General features: G+C 44.4%; 1 protein-coding gene across 3 annotated transcripts in view; it reads left to right on the plus strand.

The window, feature by feature from the left end:
• The first annotated feature begins 12,403 nt into the window (after positions 1 to 12,403).
• The window catches only part of Sil1 (SIL1 nucleotide exchange factor), a 245,648-nt gene continuing 235,579 nt past the window's right edge, over positions 12,404 to 22,472 (plus strand). The window contains exon 1 of one of the 3 annotated variants that reach the window (XM_050135036.1): positions 12,404 to 12,559. The gene's annotated coding sequence lies outside the window, so the exon portion shown is untranslated. The remainder of the gene's footprint in view (positions 12,560 to 22,472) is intronic. The other 2 variants (XM_050135037.1, XM_050135038.1) reach the window with 2 other exon arrangements.

Consider the following 22,472-nt stretch of genomic DNA (forward strand, 5'->3'; position numbering starts at 1 on the left):
GCTGCCATTGTTCAGCAGTCACAACCACTAGAATGGGTACACACCACCCTGGGGGACACTCTGAAGGGGCGTGGTCAATCCCCACTCCCAGAAAGTCAATCAAATAGCTGATACGATCATAAAAATCAGGGAAACGTCCCTCTGATATTATGGAAAAGATCCCTCTAAATTAATAATTCCATTCAAAATTAAGAATTTATAATGGAAGGCATTATTCTCGATTGAGCTTTGCCCTGGAGGGATTTCTGGGGACCCTGGACACCCACTTTGGGGAGTCCCGGTTAGTGAAGCTATATCAAGAACTACACTGGAGAGTTCCCTTAGTCTTTTCTTCTAGCCCCCTGCCTCAAGCACTCACTGTTTGCACAGATGGTGGAAAAATGTGGCCACCTTTATAGTTTTCCCTGCAGTGGGGGACCAAGACAAAGATTACCAAAATTCTCCCTTGTGGGGGATCCGCTCAATATAAGGCAATGATGGCCGTATATATTGTCCTACAAGAGGTCCCAGAACCCTGCAACTTCTATTCAGACAGCTCTTATGTTGTGAACCTACCGCCATACTTACCCTATGCCTATATCAGATTGGATGATAATCCTATTTCTGCCTTGATGATACAACTCGGATCATTCTTAGAAGGTAGAAAAAGCCCCATATATATTCAACATCTCAGAGCACACCAAATCCTCCCTGGCCTCATTTCCCAAGGGAATGCTACTGTGGATGCTGCAGCTCCAGGGGTCTGTCTTGTAAAGGTCTTAACTCTGGCCATATAAAATGCTACCCAAATGCATGACTTAACTTATGTCACTTGGAGAGGACTCAAATACCTATACCCTCAGATCCACACTACAGAATTAAAGAGAATTGTTCATACATGTAAGACTTGCCAACAGGTTCTCCGCACCCATCCCCCTCTTTTTACAAGGGTCAGGGGTGATTCCAAGAGGGTTAGGACCCAATATCATCTGGCAAACGGATGTAGCACATTACCCTCCATTTGACAAATTAAAATATATGTTTGTGACCATAGACACATACTCTAAGGCATGCTGGGCTACTGCTCACTGGGGGGAAAAGGCAACCCATGCCAAAAGCCACTTCTTACAATGTTTTGCTATGTTGGGACTACCACAACAGGTCAAGACTGACAACGGCCCCTGTTTTATAAGTAAAACATTAAAAGAATTCTTTCAAAGATGGAATATATCCCATACCACCCGGATCCCATACAACCCTCAGGGTCAAATGATTGTCGAAAGACATCACCAGTATCTCAAAGAGGTCCTTATAAAACAAAAAGGGGGAGAAGTCTCCCCCTCAACTACAACTGCAAAAGGTGTTATTAATCATCATTATTTTATATTTTCGAAAATCAGATGAACAAAAGATTCCAGAAATATTGGGGATCCCTACCAATGAGGCCCTGCCTAAAGGTTAGGTGGATGGATCCTCTCACTAACCAATGGAGGGGCCCAGAGCCCTTGTTGAAATAGGGCCAAGGATAAGGATGTGTCTTCCCAAACAAGGGAAATGCCTATATGGTTACCCAATCATAACTTAAAATTTCTTCCCTCCCCTCAGGACAACGGGGAAGACCAAGATTATAGTGGACAACCCTTAAATTCAAACACAAGAAAAGAAAAATCACCACTGCCCAAGGAAGACTGACCCTTGAGGAAAGTGTTGCCTGTTTATCTAGTACAGATGGCCCTCCAGGCGGTAATTATGTTAACTCTTCTCACAGGGACCGAGGTCCAGGCTCACACCAACCACAGAAGGTGACGTGGATCCTGTCGAGCTGGCACTGGAGGGATCCTAAACCAGACTTTTCAGATGACCACACCCTGGATGTGGTGGCCTGACCTGATGTTTGACCTCTGTAATTTGATGCATAGAAGCTGAGACGTGGGGGAATGGATGCTGGAGATCCAAAGGGAGACCTGAATTCGGAGGCTCTCAGGGATGCTCCCTACCCCAGGCATCTTACCCTAATGAGCCTGGGTGTTCTCATTTCTGCAGGAGACATGCCCTCCTGCGGACACCATTTTATGTATGCCCAGGCAACCGGACTGCCTTGGCTATTAGAAACTGTTGGGTGGCTCTTGATTACTATTGTTCTTCCTGGGGATGTGAGCAGAATGGGCTGGACATAATTAGAAAAGACAGAGACTGCATTACATTATTTACAAAAGTCTTTGGATTCCTTAGCAAGGGTAACCTTACAAAATAGGAGAGGCTTGGACTTGCTGTTTATGGAACAGGAAGGAATTTGCAGGGCACTTGGGGAAGAATGTTGCTTCTCTGCAGACCATTCTGGAATAGTTACAAGAACCCTAGATGAGTTAAGAAAAGATATTGATTCATTTAAGTCAAGGACCCCCTATGAGACCTGGTTTAATTGGTCCCCATGGCTTACCACACTCATCTCCTCCGTAATTGGGCCGATGGCTATTTGTTTATTGATCTATCTTTTTGGCCCATGTGTTCTCCAAAGGCTGTGACAAGCATCCCAAAGACAGATACAACAGGTACAACTCATGGCCCTTTGAGTACATTATGATAGGCTCGATACATCTCCCCCCATGGATGAATTCTCAGTTTGAGGGTATCCAGGCCAAAACTTTGGATAGGGGTGGCCCTGACCCGTACTCTCTCCCCAGCAGGCTATTCTGGTTTGGTGACTGGGGTAGGGGGTGGGATATAAGACAAAAGGGGGAGATGTTGGGACAAAATTATCTTTTGGCCTGTACCTCAAGGCCTGTAGGACAGAGAAAAGCCTGGCTCGAGTTTGAGGGAACCGAGTGAGGATGAGACAGCAAAATCTAGGTAGAAGCCCCTCCAGCCAGAGGGAGGCTTTGGCTGTCTCTTATTGGCTGGAGGTATCCCCACATCACACCATGTCATTTAACCTATATAAGCTGATGCTCACAGTAATAAACCGAGTTCCTGCTTTGACTTGATTCCCTATTGCATCTGGTTGTCCTGTGTTGTGGGGCTGCAGATCTGATTGTCCTGCGTTGTGGGGCTGTGGAATGGGCGGATAGCACACTCACCTCTCCCTGGGGAAGAAGGAGGCTAAGGAGGCCTAGCAACAGTCGATTTGGTTCACCCCAAATACGAAACACAGAGTTCAACAATCTCAGATAGTTAGACTGCTTTTGAGACAGGCTCTTATTTGTCCTGGGCTGTCCTCAGACCTGCAGTGTAGCCAAGCGCGATCTCAACTTTCTCATTGTCATGTCTCTAGAATGTGGAATAGCTCAGAGATCCGCCTGCCTCTGCCTCCTAGGTGCTGGAATTATGTGTGTGCCACCATACCTGGCTCTAACTAGTTTTCTTCTTCTTCTTCATTATTTTTAGATTTTTATTTATTATTATTGTTATTGTTATTACTATTATCGGTTTTTCGTGACAGGGGTTCTCTGTGTAGTTTTGAAGCCTGTCCTGGAACTCGCTCAGTAGACCAGTCTGGCCTCAAACTCACAGAGATCCGTCTGCCTCTGCCTCCTGAGTGCTGGGATTAAAGGCATGTGCCACCATGGCCCAGCTTTAGATTTTATTTTAATTTTTAATTATGCGTTGTGCTGGACAGTTAATTGTCAAGGTGACACAAGCTAGCGTTATCTGAAAGGAGGGAACCTTAACTGGGAAAATGCTTCCATAAGATCCAGCTGTAGGGCATTTTCTTAATTAATGATTGAAGGGGGAGGGCCCAGCCCATTGTGATGCCATCCCGGGGTTGGTGGTCCTGGGTTCTATAAGAAAGCAGACTGAGCAAGCCATGTAAGCAGCACTCCTCCATGGCCTCTGCACCAGCTCCTGCCTCAAGGATCCTGTCCTGACTTCCTTCAGTGATGAACAGTGCTGTGGAGGTGTAAGCTGAGTGAACCCTTTCCTCCCCAACTTGCTTTTCTGGTGTTTTGTTCCACAATAGAAATCCTAACTGAGAGGTGTGTGTGTGGACCCGTGTGTGTGGGTTTGTGCAAATGAGTGCAGTGCCTCTGGATGCCGCTGGCATTGGTGCTGGTGGCTCAACTCAGGTCCTCCGCAAGAGTAGGGTTCCACTCCTGCATTGCTGATGGGAGTGCAAGCTGGTACAGCCCCTTTGGATATCAGTATGGCAATTTCTCAGAAAATTAGGATACAAGACCCAGCAATACCACTTTTGGGTATATACCCAAAGGATGCTCAATCGTGCGATAAGGACATGTGCTCAACTATGTTCATAGCAGCTTTGTTTATCATAACCAGAACCTGGAAACAACCTAAATGACCCTTGACTGAAGAATGGATAAGGAAAATGTGGTACACTTACACAATGGAGTTCTACACAGCAGAAAAAATAATGATATCTTGACATTTGCAGGCAAATAGATGGAGTTAGAAAACATCATTTTGTGTGAGATAACCCAGACCCAGAAAGATAATTATCATATGTACTCACTCATAAGTGACTTTTAAACATAAAGCAAACAAAACCAGCCCACAAATGACAATCCCAGAAAACCTAGACAACAATGAGGACCCTAAGAGAGACATACATAGATCTAATCTACATAGAAAAAGACAAGATCTCCTACGTAAATTGGGAGCATGGGGACCATGGGAGAGGGTTGAAGGGGTGGGGAGAAGCAAGGAAGGGAACAGAGAAAAATGTAGAGCTCAATAAAAATCAATTAAAAAAAAAAAGAGTAGTGTTCCGGCTTTGCTTCCCCACTGCTGTGACGAACACCGTGACCAGGAGCAACTAGGGAAGCAAAGGGTTAATTTCATCAGACACTTCAAAGTCAGGGTCCTTCAGTGAGAAAGGATGAGGCAGGAACTCAAGCAGGAACTCGAGCAAAAAGAACCATGAAGGAATGCTGCTTTGGTCTTGCTCCTTGGCTCATGCTCAGCTAACTTTCTTACGGAGCCAAGCCTGGCTGCCTAGGGATGGTGCCACAGTGGGTTGGGCCCTCCTGCATCAATACAGTCTCTCACAGACATGGCTACAGGCTCCTTATTTCCAAGCGACTTCAGGTTGTGTTAAGTTGATAATAAAAACTAACAGGCCATCTCTCCAGCTCCTTGACTGGGTCTCTAGAAAATATATGTCTGTGTATACATAGATATACACCCACATACATATTTATATGTACATATATATCTTTTACTCTATGCATCTAATTATAAAATTATTAGAAAATATACTTGTGGTAAAGTACATATCATTTTGTGACCTATCATGTATGTGAATGGAGAATATTAATTTGCGTACACGTGTAGGCATGTCTGTGTGCTGAATGTGTAAGCTGTGCTCAGGAGCGTGGGTGTTTGTGTCAGACTGTGGGGCTTTCTGTCAGACTGTATTTTCTATGAGAGGCTGTTGTCACGCCCCACCCGTCTAGCAAGGAATGACGCGACCACCGGAGCTCTTCTCACTGCAGTTTTATTCCAGGACTTTTACACTTCTCTCTCTCTTCCCCTCTCTCCTCTCTCCTGCTCTCTTCTCTTTCCTTCCTCTCTCCTTTTTCCTCTCTCCTCTTTGACCTCTCTCTCAGGGCAAACCTCTCCCAGCCCTTAAGTAGGCATGGGCTACCAATCCCGGATTGCCAGGTGGGCACTGCCCATAGGCCCACGCATATGCAAGCAGTTGATGATCATTGCGTGATCAGGCATAAGTCAGACTTTAGCCATAGGAGTTGATTATACATCTCCATCAGGTGTGATTCCACGCAGCTCGCTACAGGCTGTCATGGTGTAGCTTGTCCTTCATGTTTTCTTTTTCTTTCTTTTTTCTTTCTCCTCCTCCTCCTCCTCCTCCTCCTCCTCCTCCTCCTCCTCCTCCTCCTCCTCCTTCTCCTCCTCCTCCTCTTCTTCTTCGACAGGGTTTCTCAGTGTAGCCCTGGCTGCCCTGGGAGTTGCTCTGTAGATAAGGCTGGCCTCAGTTTTCCTAGTGCTGGGTATAAAGCATGTGCAACCACAGCTGGCCTCTTCATGTTTTTTTGCCAGGATGTTTTCACAGATGCCATGGAGAGATGGTCTTTTTGACTGAGTGCTGACCTCTGGGATTCTCGCAATCAAAACTGTCTGGAAGAAGTGATACTATGTAACTTCTGAGGCTAGCTCCTAAACACCATCCCCTTTAATGCCTTGTTCGGATGGGATGCTTGTATATGGATTTTTCTGTCCCCCTAGCCAGCTCCCAGATCATGCCAGGAAGACTTACTAATTATAAAAGCTCAGCCGCTAGCTAGCTCTTATATCTTAACCCATGTGCTACCACGAGGCTCGTTTTCCTCACCCGTATACTGCCCATTCTGCAAGCTCAGCATCTCATGGTGTCTCCTTGTGTCTCCACCCTTCTTCTTCCCAGTGTCCTCCGTGCCTGGAAATACTGCCTAGCTATTGGCCATTCAGCTTTTTGTTAAACCAATGAGAGTGACACATCTTCATAGTATACAAAAGATTATTCCACAACAGATGCTAGGTTTGTGAAACAGCCTCTAATCTGTAGGAAGGGCGCTGTGATGTGGATGTTTGTCCTCTCTGTTGAAACTTATTTACCATTATAATGGCATTAAGAGGTGGGGTCTAGGGAATTACTAATGCTTTTGTTGATGGAGTAGACTAGTCATACTAGTGTGTGTTGTTACAAGCAAGTCCTCCCCTCCTGCCTTGCTCATTCACACATATTCATTACCTTTCCACCTAAAGGAATGATGCAGTCTGGAGGTCCTCACCATACATCATCTCTTCGTTTTGAACTTCCAGCATCCAGAACCATGAATCAAGTAAATTCCCACTCATTACAAATGACCCAGTCTGCGGTATTCTGTTATAGCAATGGAAGATGGATTTAAGAGGCCAGGCAGCTACTTGGAGCGGTTTGTCAGTGTCCTGGGTGACAGCACCTGCTGAGACTCCAAGCAACAGCCAGCGCTAACTGCCAGCCCCATGATTGAACATCTTGCCTTTGTCATGCCATCCAAGTTGGCAATGCATGGAATAGGGTTGATGCTTCTCTGTTGCCTCCTGCCCAAACTGCTAAATAAATTATTGTTGTTTTAAGACACTCGTCAGAGGATGCTTTTTCATGCAGCAGTGAGCAACTTGAACAGGGCTAAAGCTGTGTCTGTCCTTGGCGTGTGTGCATCCTGCAGTTCCAAGCCTCTGCGGGCGCCCGCAGGCGGTGCATTTTGTCAGATGTCTGTGTATATGAATAGCTGTGTGGATGAGGTCCTTCTGTTGACAGAGCCACAGTTCTTGGAGCTTTGCTTCAGCCTCAGTGGGATGTTGTTTGGGGAAAATACTTTGAAATCTTGTCTGTCTTCTGGGTCGCCTTTTTTTTTTTTTTTTCCAGTGCATTCCCTTTGAACCAGAAAGGCCTATTTAGCTGAGAGTTAGTTCAGTTTAAATTTACTGACCTTCCTCTGGTTCCAGAACCTTGGAGCTACCAAAGCCTTCTCTCGCGTAGGAGCCTGCTGTCGAGAAACCCTCACACCCCTTTCATAAGGACTCAAAATACTGTGCCGTTTTATCCCTCTTCCTGTTCTTTGAGTTTTGGAGTTTCTGGGTATAGAAACTAGGATTAAATAGGAAACTTGGTTTTATTTTTACTTTTAATTATGTTTATTCATTTAGTCATGTGTACATGCACACATGTGTGGGCATGCTAGTGCCGCTCACGCAGGTGCAGGTCAGAGGATGACTTATTTTGGTTGTTTTTTTCTTCCTACCACATGGGTCCCCAGGACCAGACTCAGGCCTTCAGTGCTGGCAGCATGTGCCTTTACCTACTGAACCATCTTGCTGGCCTGAGACTAGAATTCTTGACTTTCACCAATGAAGCCGATGATACAGACCCATGTGTGCCCAAGTCTGGGGAAAGCTCAGCTGCTTTTTACCCTGCCTTGGCTGGACCTACCTCTTCCGAGTTCAACCCAGGTGGTTGTGAATTCTAGTTCTGAACATGAGTATTTCCCGAGGTCTTTTCTGGAATTCTCTTTAGAGTCCTGCTTCTCCATATTGGCTTTTCTGGGACTGTTACCATCCTTGTGTTGAAATAGGAGCGGCGGGGCTACGTCCCCAGCACTCCGGCCGCCTGCTAGCTTATGCCCTGAAATAACAACACACAAACTGTTTCATTTAAGCACTGCTTGGCCCATTTCTATCTAGCTTCTTCTAGGCTAATTCTTGCACCTGGACTAGCCCATTTCTAATAATGCGTGTAAACACCCCAAGGTGCGCTTACTGGGAAGATTCTAGCCTACATCCATCCTGGGTCGGAGCTGCCTGGGAGAGCGGAGCCTGGCGTCTCTGCTCCAAAGAGCAGAGCTGTCAAGTCTGAGCTCACTTCCTCTTCCTCCCAGCATCCTATTCTGTTTACTCCTCCCACCTATGTTTTAACCTATCAGGGCCAAGGAGTTTCTTTATTGCTTAACCAATGAAATCAACAGATTGATATATGACACTCCCACATCATCCTTGCACTGAGGTACTTCCCAATGTAGTACCCAAAAGCCACAGCTGGATGGCACATCTTTAAAGGATTCAGAGATTTTATTTCTGTGGAAATGGGGACAAAATCTTCCCCACTATCTCATAAGAGTGTGTGATACAGATAATGTATGTGGAGAGACATTGCTCAAAAAGATATTGGGGAGGAGGGGGCTGGAGAGATGGGGCAATGGTTAAGAGCATGTATTGCTATTGTAGAAGACATGAGTTAGACTCTTAGCACTCATATTGGGCAGCTCACAATTAATTGCTTGTAACTCCAGATTTTGGTGGGCACCTGCACCCGTGTGCACACATTTACATACAAGCGCGCGCACACACACACATTTTTTAAAAATAAAATATTTTTTTGAGGCAAGTTCTCTCTTTGGTCCTGACTGTCCTAGAACTCACCATATAGACCAGGTTGGCCCCAAACTTACAGAGATCCACCTGCCTCTGCCTCCTGACAGCTGGTATTAAAGATGTGCACCACCATACCCAGCAAAATAAATCTTTTAAAAATTCAGGAAAGGGATTTCGGACAACTGCAGTATGAACAAACTGGACTACAGTTTGAGCTCCTTGTGAATAGTATTGTAACATGGCATGATTTGATCTCTTTACATTTCAATGGCTACTAACTGACCCTGAGCTCTTTGAGCTTAAGAACCCAGAAGGAGCAGGTCACAAACAACCACACTTCCACAGCCAACTCTGGATATAGCTTGGTGCTCGCATTCAAGTGCACGAAAGGTCTAAGAACACAGAGGGATTCCTGGCAGCAGGATTTGTGGTGAAAAGTTCCCTCAAGCTGGGTGTGGTGGCTCATGCCTATATTCTCCAGCCTCTCCGAAGGTTGAGGTAGGAGGATTGCAAATTCAAGGCCATACTGCGTACCAAGTTAGTACCAGTCCATCTAGGGCTATAAAGTGAGATTTTTGTTTCAAAAAATAAAAACACAAACAAACAGATCCCCTTGTATCATTACATTTCTCTTGCTGAGACAAGCAGCTTAAGGCAGGAGGGCTTTATTCTGGTTTGTGTGGGTCTTAGTTTGCTGTCCTTTACTGTGCTATGACAATAGGAACATGAGGAGGCTGGTCACATTTTTGTCTCCAGGCAGGAAGCAGAAAGAGATGAACGCTGATGCTCCTCTCATTTTCTCCTTTGCATTCAGTTTGAGTTCCCTGCCCCCAGAATAATGCTGCCCCCATCCACAGTGGGTCTTCTGACTTTAAACACTGTGATAGTTTGAATGTAATTGGCTCCTATAAACTCAGGGAGTGACACTATTAGGAGGTGTGGCTTTGTTGGAGTAGGTATGGCCTTGTTGGAGAAAGTGTATCACTGTGGATGTGGGCTTTGAGGTTTCATATATGCTCAAGCCACACCCAGTGTCTCAGACCACTTCCTGTTGTTGCCTGCATATTTAGAAGTGAAACTTTCGGCTACTTCTCCAGCACCATGTCTGCCTGCATGCTGCCACCTCCCACCATGATGACAATGGACTGAACCTCTGAAACTGTAAGCACTCCAATGAATGTTTTCCTTTGTAAGAGTTGCTGTGGTCATGGTGTCTTTTCACTTCAATAGAAACCCTAAGACAAACACCTTTAGAGATACCTCCAGAAATTCATAACCTAGATGATTCTAAGTCATGTGAAGTTGATGATGGAGAGTAATTGCCACATCCCTCAAGGTGCTGAGTAGTACCGGCTCTCAGTTAGCCCTGTCGCGAGCAAGGTAAACAGCAGGCACTCTGCAGTGTGCTGCAAAGCCCCTGCTGGCAGCGTAGGTATCAAATGCAGTTCTCACTTTACTTTTTGGTTTTCTGAAATAGACTGTGTAGCTCAGATTGATGTCAGATCTGTGATCCTACTCCCTCAGCCTCCTAAGTGCTGAAATCCAATCTATTATTCCCAGCTTTAACTGCATTTTTGACTTGCAATATTTTTGACTTACTAAGGCAGTTTGACAAAAGGTGGCATTATTCCTGGGTCCACCACATCCCACTGGTCTCCTGAATTTGCCACAGGAGAGTAAGCTGTTGTCTGTTTTTTTCTCATCTGGAACCCACGGAAATGTTTTATCATTTCTCATTAACCGGCACTGCCCACTCAGCTACTTCTCAGGAGTTCTTTCTCCCTTAGCTGCTGCCCAAGGCTTTGCTCAGTGACTGTAAAGTCAATTTCCCACCTGATTGACATAAACATAATTAAGGAAGTAAATCGAAAGCTGGAAGCTCACCTAATATATGAAGAAGGAAAAGGAATTCCAGAAACAAGTTTATTGTTATCATCTTGGGGAATATTTGTCGTTTGAGGACATTGCTGACGTGGATTATCTTTTTCTTCACTCACAAATGGGCTAGAATTACCTGTCACTATTTTATTAGACAGGTTTGATGGGTCTGTACATGTGGTATAGTACCAAGAAAACATGGCTTTGAAGGTACCCCATCTACTTGGAATCCCCACTTCTACCATTTTCATTCTGTAACCTTGTATAAATCCTTTATCCTATCGTAGGTAAAGTTGTCAACTTGTGATGTGGGAGTGTCATATATCAATCTGTTGATTTCATTGGTTAAGTTATAATAAACCAGCTGCTTGGCCTCATGGCTGGAACATAGATGGGAGGAGTAAACAGAATAGAATTCTGGGCGGAAGAGGAAGTGAGGTCAGACTCTGCTCTGCTCCCGGAGAGACCCGACAGCTCTGCTGGAGCAGAGACGCCATGCTCAGCTCTCCCAGGCAGCTGCAACCCACGATGGACTTAGGCTAGAATCTTTCCGGTAAGCGCACCTTGGGGTGCTTACACGCATTATTAGAAATGGGCTAGACCAGGTGCGAGAATTAGCCTATAAGGGCTAGAGTATGGGCCAAGCAGTTCTTTAAATGAATACAGTTTGTGTGTTGTTATTTCGGGCATAAGCTAGCCAAGCGGCCCGGGTGTTGGGGACGCAGCCCCGCCGCCGCTCCTATTTCAACAAACTTGACACACCTGGGAAGAGGGAGCCCCAGTAGAGGAACTGCCTCCAGCAGACTGACCCATGGGTATGTCTGTGTGGCATTTTCTAGATTGGCAGTTGGTGAAGGAGGGCCCAGACCACAGTGGACAGTACGGTTCTTAGGAAGGTGGGCCTGAGCTGTATCAAAAAGGTAGTTAGGCACACCAGAGGAGGACAGAGTAAGCGGCATCTCTCACCTACCTGTCTTTGCTTCAGTTCTTGCCCCAAGCCCCTGGCCTGACTTTGTTGGATGAACTGTAACCTGTAAGTCAAATAGGCCCTTTCTTCTCCAAGTCGCTTTAGGTCAGTATTTTCTCACAGCAACAGAAATCAAACTAGAACATTCTCTTTGAGCTTTGCTCTATTTTTAGGGAAAGAGGACAGCAATTCTAATCTTGTGAAATTATTGTGTGTGTGCATCACTCGGCAAATATACCTTCCGTGGTATGGCAGGATTAGAAATGCAGCGACCTATCTTTAAAATAATTTATTTTAAAAAACAAACTCAAAAGATAATTCTATAAAGCGAGAGACTTACAGGTGCTCTACTTTGCATGAATCTTTCAAAGGACTATTTCTTGCTTGCTTGAGATTCATTTTGTGTCCTAAACTGAGTCATAACATCGTGATTTATATTTACCTCCCACCCCCTCAAGTTTCTTTCTGAAGATCTTTACGCTAGAAAGAAATTACGATCTTGGGAAATTAAGCAAGAAACTGAAGTTCTAAGTGAGAACAAGACCAGGCCCACGGGTATCTCTTTTTAGACACTGCTCCCAGCGGAGGGACAAGAACAAACTTCAACATTAGGGCGGAGGGAGACGCTAGGGGCGGGGCTTAGCAGCCGGGGAGGGCGGGGCTAACAATGCCGCGTGGGGCGTGAGCTGCCGGAGGCTGTTCTGGCAGGTTACCATTGGGCAAGACTGAGGATGACGCAATAGCCACGCGCCTAAAGGTTCAGGCGGCCGCTGCCGCCGCGTATGCGCACGAGGAGCTGGTTGCCGCTGCAGCCGCCTGGAATTGTGGGTGTTGTGTCTGCCCCTCGGCTGCGGTGGAAAGCCGAAGGTAGGGGAGGTGGGGGCCCCGGGCCCTGGAGCGGGACGCAGGGCGGACGGTACCGGCCCGGCTTCCTGTCGTTAGCGGCCTCGTCCCTGCCGCGCTCCCCGCGCCCTCCCACAGTGTTCCGGGTCCCACCACATCCATCTCAGTGCCTCGCGGGCGAGACGTCCAACTGCGCCCTAGGCTGGCAGCCCCAAAGCTGTGCTCCGTCATTTTCCACTTAGAGGTGGCGCCGTGAACCTCTCCTGCGCCAGAAGAGGGGGCAATGGCTTTGGACTGCACATCTGTTTTGAGTTTCCATCTTTAGTCTCCCCTTTCGGCCTCAGTTTTCCCACATCTGTCCAAAGAAGTGGGTGAATTACGTGTTGCTCCCAGAGATACAACCAGAGTTGACATTGTGGTAAACTGGTCGGCAACCTCCGTAGTCTCTTGACATGAAATCGTCTCCTACTCCCTTATTATATCTCTCCTTTTGCGTGTTTTCCTTTGCACTGGTAGATGTAAAACTTGCCTTTAACTCACAGGTTATAAGGTTGTGGACTTGGTTGTGATTTCAAATTACTTTGTGCTTAATCTTTAGGCTTCTCCCAGGAACTTTAGATTAAGTAGCGCGTGGGCACCTGCGCACATCTCAGGTGTTTCCATTCAGGTGATCCTTTTGATGGGTAAGGACTGGATTACAGAAATTTCCAACAAGTGAGAAGCCAGTAGGAACTGCTTTGCACTATTAGATGCCTTTATATATTGACGAGGGCTGGAGATTAGCTCAATCGATGAAGCCCTGGATTCGATTCCTACCATCGCATAAACCAGGCACATATATACGCTATAGTGTGTGCTTATAATCCCAGCACTAAGGAGAGGCATCAGAAGTTTCAGTGTCATCCTTAGCTGCGCAGAATTCCAGCTCGGCCTGGAAGACTTGAGTCCCTTTACGTATCTAATCTCTCTGACACATATGTAAGATCAGTTTCTAAATGCATTTATAATGCTTGCCTTACATTCAAATCCAGCTGGCTCTCCCATCTCAAACAAAACACAACTGCAGACTGCTTTGCGGGAATGATTAGATTAGCCCGAGAAAATGAATCCTCCGTGTTTTGCAGGAGAAGAAACTGATGTTTCCAAATACTAGCAATAATTGTTTTGGGAGTGTGAGAGATTGTGGGTGTGCACAAGCCTTTTTAGCTTTACATTCAAAAAAAGGTTTTTCTTTCTGATGTATGGACAGATTTAGGGATTAGATAAAATTTTAATGGGAACCATAATGTAATATTAGGATTGCTATTTGTGTAATATGGGTCAGAAGTTGGTCAGCGTTTTCCACTGGGTCTTGGCTCTTGGATACTTAAGATGTTGCTGCCATACCAGATTTATCATAACCTTTCATTCAGGTAGTAAATTCAGTCTGTGTATTAATGCATGTGTTGTTTAAGTGAAACAGGCAATAGAAAAGACTGCATATTTTGCTGATAATGGGAGTGGAGAATGTGTTAGTAGGCACATGACAGCTCAGAAATAAAAATTGCATGGTATTTGATGTTGTTTTCTTCCTCTTTCCTGTTTTTTTTTTTTTTTTTGAAGGCTGTTTCATCTCTACTGAGGCCAACTTTGAGCCCCAGTTTGTCTCATGACAGGGAAAAAGGCCAATTAAGTGAAACTGAAAAATAACAAAATGAATTTTGAAATAACAAACACGCTAGAGCCTCCAATTTCCCTCTCCTGTTCTCCTTTCAGTGGTGTGTGTAGGTGTTGCCTTGGGGGGCTGGAGGTGGGCATCATCTGAGTGATATGGCTACTGTCCAAAGCAGCTTTGAAAAATATATACCCAGAAATAATTTTTGGAGATTAGTCTCATTAACATCTGACACTATTTCTTTCTTTCTAAAACTCTTAAGTGGCACATGGCTATAAAACCTTGACACTGACCTGTTTTATTATTGCTGTTGTTGTTTTTGTTTGAGAAGGATCTCATTTGTAGCCTTTACTGTCCTGAAACTCAATATATAGACCAGGTTGGCTCAAACTCAGAGATCCTCTTGAGTGCTGGGACTAAAGGTGTGCACCACCACCTGCCTTCCACTTTATCCTAAATAAAACTGTTATCGAGGCTGTCTTCTAGTCCTTGAGAAAGCCTTTCTTCAGAGAACCAATTTAAATGTTCTATTTTGGTTTTGTTTTTTAAAAATGACACTGTCTGCTTTGTAGCCTAGGCTAGCCTTAAAGTTGCTGTGTAGCCCAGGTTGGCCTCAAACTTGTGACCTTTCTGCTTCATCCTACCCAAAGGGCAAATGAGGTGGTTTTTTTTTTTTTTGAGATAGACATAATGGGTTTTTGAGTGTAGTAAAGAGTTACTGGCCATATGACCATGGACAATTTTTCACTGCTTAAGATGGGAATATTATTTAAAAGGATGGTTATGTGAAGTGATGTACATGCCAACCAATGCAAGGGGAGTTTTTTGGGCTTGCTTTTTTTTTTTTTTTAAATACCAGAGCTCAAACCTTATGATCTTGTCCATGGCAGACACACTCTACAACTGAATCACATCCTACTTTGAACATTTGCTGTTAATGAGAAAATTTAGAACATATGTATCTATAAAGGGAAGCTGTATCTTTTTCCCAGCTAGGTAGATCTTTTTGATTCTCGTGTTTGTATATTTATATACTGACTTTATCCTACTTAGAACTATTATGGAGCCATCTCCTAGCCCTTGACTCAGCTTCTCTACAGAGAGCCAGTCTGAACACTTTTTTAAGTTGTTTGAGGTCAGGGTTTCTCTGTAGCTTTGGAGCCTGTCCTGGAACTAGCTCTTGTAGACCAGGCTGGTCTCGAACTCACAGAGATCCACCTGCCTCTGCCTCCCGAGTGCTGGGATTAAAGGTGTGTGCCACCACCGCCCTGCTAAATCTGAATTTTACAGTGGTTGTCCCTTGGTTGTAGGATCCTGAGAATTTTGCTTCATGCTCTGTAGCACAGACATTTCTAGTTTCTAGATTGGGTGTCAGTTTGGAGACCCATCCTTGTGGTGCTAATCTTTTTCTTTCTAGTGAGGATGAATACTTGATCCTTCTCTGAGTTGGCCTTAAGCTTCAAGCTTTAGTCCTCATAGTAGACAACTTCATATTTTAATTACATGTGGTCTGAAGAGGAAGTAGTCTGCCCTCTGGTTTTTTTATTTCATTTATGGATTTTACTCGTATAGCCTGTTAGTCAGATGATGGGCCTTCCTAGTTCATGTCGTCCACAATAATAGTTTATCTTTGGGACAAAAGGTTTATAAGAGACTCGGGTTGCTGAGGTGCATGGATTCGTCTTGGCTTGTGAGGAGTCTCGACACTGTCACTTGTGCGGACTTGTTCCTGGAGACTCCAGTGGAGAGAGAACCGCCTTCGGGTTCCAGCAGCCGCTGGTAGTTTCACTTCTGGTGCGTGATAAGCTGCCCTGCAAGAGAAGCTTCTGGGAGAAAGGTTCATTTTGGCTCACAGTTCTGAGTTACAGTCCTCCATTTGGGGAAGCTGAGACAGAGAATTGAAGCCGCTAGTCACATATCCACAGTCAAGAGCAGAGAGAAATGAATGCCTTCTTGCCTACTTGCTCAGCTCACTCTTCACTCTTCATGGTCCAGCCCGTGAAATGAGTGCTGTCTGTAGGAGGCACAGACATCTTTGTGTTCACAGATAGGCACCAGGGGATAGCCTGCTGACCTTTACTCTGTCATGTGCCTAGATACTTTCGGACACCAGATCCTCCCCCAGACTCTTAATGTAAATTTGTTTTCCCCCATTCAGTCTACAGAAACTACCTTCATGGACTTTACAAAGAGTTTCAATATAGTCACATCTGATACATACTTAGCTGACCTTGTTCTTCAGAGATCTACATATGCTTTGTTGTGAATGCAGGATTGAGTTAATTATCACCAGAATACGTTTTTCAATCAAATTCTGCTGTGCTTAAATACACCTAAAATAAAACTACTTGGGGCCGTACTCCAGAAATTTAATCCCAGCCACTGAGTTGTGTTGAATCAACTGCCTTCTTGCCTTCTGGGAATTGTCACTCTGCCGTCTGGAGGTCATAGAGAATGTGAGTTGTCCACATCCAGAGTGAGTCTTGCCACATCAGTTAACCCAATTAAGAAAATTCCTCCTGGACCTGGAGAGATGACTCAGTGGTTAAGAGTGTTTGCTGCTCTTGCTTAGAACCTGAGTTTGATTCTCACAATCAGTTATGGTGTCTCACAGCTGCCTGTAACTCCAGTTCCAGGGAGATCCTATGCCTCTGGTACTCAGGTGCATATACCTACACATACACACACAATTAGAAATAATAAACATAGCGGTTGGAGAGACAGTTTAGCAATTAAGAACACTGGCTGTCCTTTCAGAGGTCCTAGGTTCAATTCCTGGCACACTTGGTGGCTCACATCCATCTGTAGCTCTAGTTCCAGAGGATCTTATCCCTCTTCTGACTTGGGAGAGCACCAGTCAAGCACATACATATATGTAGACAAAACACTCACACACATAGAATTTAAAAAATAAGCTTTAAAGAAAGAACTAAATTCCTTCCCATTCATGCTCACAGGCCAACCTGGTATACTTGCCCCTTACTTTCCATGGTGATTCCAACTGTGCCAAGCTGACAATGAAAACTATCACACACAGCTCATAGACAAGAGTGTGGCTATGCTGGCCGTCCATCTTCCCTGAGCCACCTATATTGCCCTTTGCTTTGTTATTGAGAAGGAAATAGTAGTCAATAGTATTTTGTGTCAAGGCTTTACAGGTGAGGGACAGGGAGCTTTGAGCTTAGGACTGGGCAGCGGAAACTGCCAGTCTTAGGTACTGCTGAAGGGCTATGTCTATCATGTCGGCATCACTCTTTTGTGAGCTATGAATGCCTTCACTCATCTCTCCCCAAAGAAAAGAGTAACCAGGGCTGGAGAGATGGCTCAGCGGTTAAGAGCATTGCCTGCTCTTCCAAAGGTCCTGAGTTCAATTCCCAGCAACCACATGGTGGCTCACAACCATCTGTAATGAGGTCTGGTGCCCTCTTCTGGCCTGCAGGCATACACACAAACAGACTATTGTATACATAATAAATAAATATTTATAAAAAAAAAAAAGAAAAGAAAAGAGTAACCACTCCAGTTTTCTCAGGGTAGATGTAGAAGAAACTTCTTTCAGGGCCCAAGCCAGGAAAGCTCAGGGCAGATGGAAACAGTTGCTCATCCTCTCCATGACCAGTACGCAAACCCAACACCATGTCCATATGCAACTAAGCCCACCATTTCGGGTTCATCAAGTGTTTCTCAACCTTTTATATGTGTGAGTGCTTTGCCTGCATGTATGTATTATGAACTGCTTGCATGCCTGGTATTGGCATGCAAGGTCAAAAGAAGCCATCTCTCTAGTTCCCACATGAATTTTAATACCATAGATATTTGGTATATTTGTTTGTGTTGTGGCATTTTGGATGACCACAAATCATTGTGCTGTTTAATATTTCTCTGAAAACGAAAGCTAGTCACAATTTAATGTTTTTCTAAGAGTTGCTGGGGACATGGTGTTTCTTGAGAGCAGTAGAAACCCTAACTATGACAGTAGATCTAATAATTTTTACTAAGGGAGAAGCAAGGGGTAGAGGCACATGTTCAGTTACATCTACATGGGAGGCTTGCTTTGAGTTATAGACAAGCTTGGGCAGATAGCAAGACCCTGTTTTTAGAAAAAGCTTGTTGCAGTCAGGAATTAAAGCCAGCTCACACTTTTTCTTGCCTTGTTGATTGTACTGCGTACTCGCCCTGCTATGGGTTAGCAGTCATCAACAGGATAGTCAAACATCCAATTTGCTTTTCTCAAAGCCTTTTCGTGTGTCAGGCCCTGTGGAACATATTGGGAGACATTAAAGTGAAGTATTCCAGATGTTAAGGAGCTCACTGTGTTTTTCAAAGACGAGGTTGTTTTATGACTAATGCCTTATTCATCCTTTACTGTTTTGGGGTCTCAGTCTGCCCTCTCCTCCCTATCCCGTTCCATCCCTCTACTCCCTCCATTCTTCCCCTTTCTCTTTTGAGACAGGGCTCGGTGAACTCCAGCTTTTAATTTTTTAAAAATTATGTATATGAGTGTTTTATTTGCATGAATGTGTACCACATGTATGTCTGGTGCTCAAGGCGGCCAGAAGAGGTTGCTGGGTACCCTGGGACTGGAGTTATAGTTATGAGCTACCATGTGGTGTTGGGACTTGAACCTGGGCCTTCTGAAAGAACAGCAAGTGTTCTTAACTGCTAAGCCATCTTTCCCACCCTTGACTTAACATTTAAATGTTTATAAAATAGACATTTATGTTTTACTTATGAATATTCTTGGTATTTCAAAACAGAAACTGTTCTTTCTAAAGTTGATGGTGACTGTTGCCTTTAAGATGGACAAGCTGGCAGTGGTGGTGCACGTCTTTAATCCCAGCCATTTGGGAGGCAGAGGCAGGCAGACTCTGAGCATATTTTTATAATTCCTGTACTTGGACTCTCAAGTCAGGGAGGATCATGAACTGCAGGTCAGCCTGGAACCTTGTTTCCAAACTTCAGAACAGTGAAAGCAGGTTCTTAAAGTCCTTATGCTAGTAAGAGAGTTAAAAAGAAAAGAAATGGCAGTAGAGGAGGAGGTGGGAGAGGTAATTCTACTTAAGCTCCTCCAAAAAGACTACAGTTGCCTTTGTTTTTATTGTCTGTATTCTAAACTTTGGACTTGGCGAGGTGTTTTGATTTGCCGTCTGCTCTGCTGGTGCTCTGAGGGCCGTCTGCTTTCACAGCTGAGTCTGTTTTCCCAGACTGAACATTGGAACCTCTGGGTAGTTACTGTCTGATGTTTAGCCCAGGTTACATTTCATTGTCTACAAAGATATGGGGAGGGGCATGCTTCTGAGGTCTGCTCTCTGGCCAGGAAGCTTACCAAGGAGCGTCTTTGTTATGTCTTTTACTTGTCAAGTCTCATCAACAGTGACAAAAGTAGTTGTACAGTTGGTGACCATCTTCACTGGTCGGTCATCCTCTTCTCTCCCGAGTCATTTGCCCCTTCTGCTTTGTATGTTCAAGAGTTCTAGACCTGAAGAAAGAACCTGGCATGCACCTAAAAGGTGTGGTGAGGACTTTAAAGTGGGCATTTCATTTTATAGTTGAAAATGACCTTGAGCTTTTAAAAGCTTTTTTTTTTTTTTTTTTTTTTTTGATTCCTCTGCCTCTATCTCTAAAGTATTGGGATTTTTCAGGTGTGTCACAGTGGCTACTGTGCTGGGATCAAACCCAGGACTTGGAGTGTCTGGGCAAATATTCTACCAACCAAGCTACATCTGTACTCCTGCTTATGTTTTTGTGTGTTTGTTTTTGGGGGTCAACAGTCAGGCGATACTTCTCTAGTTCTTTATTACCCAATGCATCAATTTTGCAATTGATGGGCTCTTTTTTTATTGATGACAAACTAAGCCCCAGGGAAATTAGATGAGCCATATACCTTTTAAAAAGCCACTTGCATTTGTGGGACTCTCCTGCTATTGAGAGCCAGGATACAAGCTAGGGGCCAACAAAGGGTGGCCAGAGAAATTAGTAAATTAGTAGGGCTGTTGAGAGCATTGTAAAGAGGCAAGATGCTTTTGTGGTTAATCTTTGGGGACAGGAAAAGAATCTGTGAGGAAGAGAAAGACCCGACTTTCCTTTTCCCAGACATGCCTCACCAATTATTGCTGTTGAGGAGTTCCTGATTATGCTAACTTGTTTTCTACTCACGCAGAAGTGTTTTCCTTCTTGTGCTCACCTCAGAGGAAATAGGATGTGAAGTCTTCCTCTGTGCTAGAAATAATACTCTGGCCAGACTGGCCTGGGAACCTAAGCACATCTTAGTACATCTCTAAAACAGAAAGAAAGGAAGGGAAGAAAGAAAGAAGACTGAATGAATGAATGTATAGCGGAACAGTTTAAAAACACAGGCTTTCTTGGGCCTGTGGCGTTAGGCTGTTTGCTAGCTACTAAGTTCAAGTTATTTTCTGTAATCCTTAGTTTTGAGTCTATAGGAAGGGAATGGCTGTGCTGAGAGAATAGAAAAGAAAAGTGCTTCCTCCAGTACAGTGAACTGCCCTGCTCTCAGTAGTCAACAGGATGGAGGAGTCCCTGGGCCCAGGCTGACTGATCCAGAGCCTGTGTGGAGGACCTCGACACTGTATTCGGCTTGCTTTCTCATCTGCAGCCAGTCACAGCTTCCCTTTGCTTTCTGCGCTCATTTCTGGCCCTAGGTACAAGGCTAGGAAGGCATAGTAGTTTTGTGTTGAAGTCGACTGTTCTCTTTAAGATTAGTAGCTCATCTGGGTCTGGTGGCATCCACCTTTCTTTAATCCCAGTACTCAACCGGCAGAGTAAAATGGATCTCTGAGTTTGAGGCCAACCTGGTCTACATAAGTTAGTTCCAGGATAGCAAGGACTCCATAGAGAGATGCTACCTCAATATTCTCTCCCCCCAAAGAAATATTTATAACTGAATTGGTGTGCTGTCATATGCTTGTAATCCTAGCACTGGGTAGGTGAAACGGGAGAATCAAGAATCTAGGGACAGGGGCTGGAGAGATGGCTCAGTGGTTAAGAGCATTGCCTGCTCTTCCAAAGGTCCTGAGTTCAATTCCCAGCAACCACATGGTGGCTCACAACCATCTGTAATGAGGTTTGGTGCCCTCTTCTGGCCTGCACGCATACACACAGACAGAATATTGTATACATAATAAATAAATAAATAAATAAATAAATAAATAAATAAATAAATATTAAAAAAAAGAATCTAGGGACGTCTTCTGCATAGTGAACTTGGGGCTGTCTTGGACTACATGAGGCACTGTTTTATAAAACCAGGACATATCTGGTTGGTTAGCTCATTTGTTTAGAGTATGTTGCCTAAAACCAAAGCAAACAAAAGTTTTTTTAAAAAATTTTATTGAGCTCTACATTTTTCTCTGCTCCCCTCTCTGCCTCTCCCCTCCCCTTCAACCCTCTCCCATGGTCCCCATGCTCCCAATTTACTCAGGAAATCTTGTCTTTTTCTACTTCCCATGTAGATTAGATCTATGTATGTCTCTCTTAGGGTCCTCATTCAAACAAAAGTCTTTATAACTGATAGAATGGGAGTAGATAAAATGCCCCCGAAGCCATTTTTACTATACTAATCTCAAACCATATATTTTTTAAATTGAGCATTGTAATGATAGCCTATGCCTTGCTCTTCGGAATGAAATAGGGTGAAACCTCATTATTCTGTGGGAAGCAAATCTGATTTGATTTAAAAAAATGGAATTAGAGAATTTTCAAGAAAATGCCATTGTTTCAAATTTCTTGGCAAACCTCTGTGTTTTCTTTCTTACCTTATCTTATTGCTCTGTTTGCTATTACTGTGCTTCTCAGTCATTACAGAAGCCATGTATTTCTTGCTTCTGATTTGCTGCTGCAGGCCTTCCTATACGCAGTGCTGAGCAGCACACACCTAGACCTGGATGCCTTCCATGACACCCACTGCTGTAAAGTTGTCTGGTGTTCCACGCCTATGGCTGATTTCCCTGTCTCACCACTTGAATTATACCCTGGGCTGTCACCGGTCCCCTTTGCTCCTGAGGAACTGGTCTGTGTGGTGCATTGAGCATGCAGTATGCTTGCGTCCCTGCCCAGTTTTTTTTTTTGCCAGAGTATTGTGGATGCCCTGCTTTATGCTGCAGAGCTGCCTTTGGTGAGCCCTATTAACTCCTCATCTGTATCCCATAGCAACACTTTGGTAATTGAATCCAGCACTCCTTATTCTGCTTAGTTACTTGTTCCTTATTGTGTGAGCTACTCAAGGACGTGGGCTTTACTTTTATTTTGAGTCTCCTAGCATAATGC

Source organism: Alexandromys fortis, unplaced genomic scaffold (genome assembly GCF_014885135.2).
Source record: "Alexandromys fortis isolate MF-2015 unplaced genomic scaffold, M_Fortis_MF-2015_v1.1 scaffold_25, whole genome shotgun sequence".
NCBI classification, from domain to species: Eukaryota; Metazoa; Chordata; class Mammalia; order Rodentia; family Cricetidae; genus Alexandromys; species Alexandromys fortis.